Genomic DNA, 309 nt, shown 5'->3' with positions numbered 1-309 from the left:
ACTCATATGTTTACATTTTCATGTTTTGGACTATTTTGTAAAATGATGATATTTTTTATTTGAGAGGTCTTTTTTGAAAACCAGTTGTTGTAGCATGTTTATTATCATATCTACAATCATTTCCCAAAGTTTTATATTTTTAGAATTTATTTGATATTTTTAAATAGGATTTTAAAATCAGAAAACAACTTTCAAAACCTGTTTTTCATGTATCAGTTTGCGGTCGACCACCACAGTCGACCGCCTTGAGTCCAGAGACTCAATTTGTGTTTTGGTGGCTCACGGTCGACCGTAACGGTCGACCGGGTG

Source organism: Asparagus officinalis, chromosome 8 (genome assembly GCF_001876935.1).
Source record: "Asparagus officinalis chromosome 8, Aspof.V1, whole genome shotgun sequence".
Classification (NCBI taxonomy): domain Eukaryota; kingdom Viridiplantae; phylum Streptophyta; class Magnoliopsida; order Asparagales; family Asparagaceae; genus Asparagus; species Asparagus officinalis.
The sequence above is the reverse complement of the archived record's forward strand: the minus strand, read 5'-3'. Positions refer to the sequence as shown.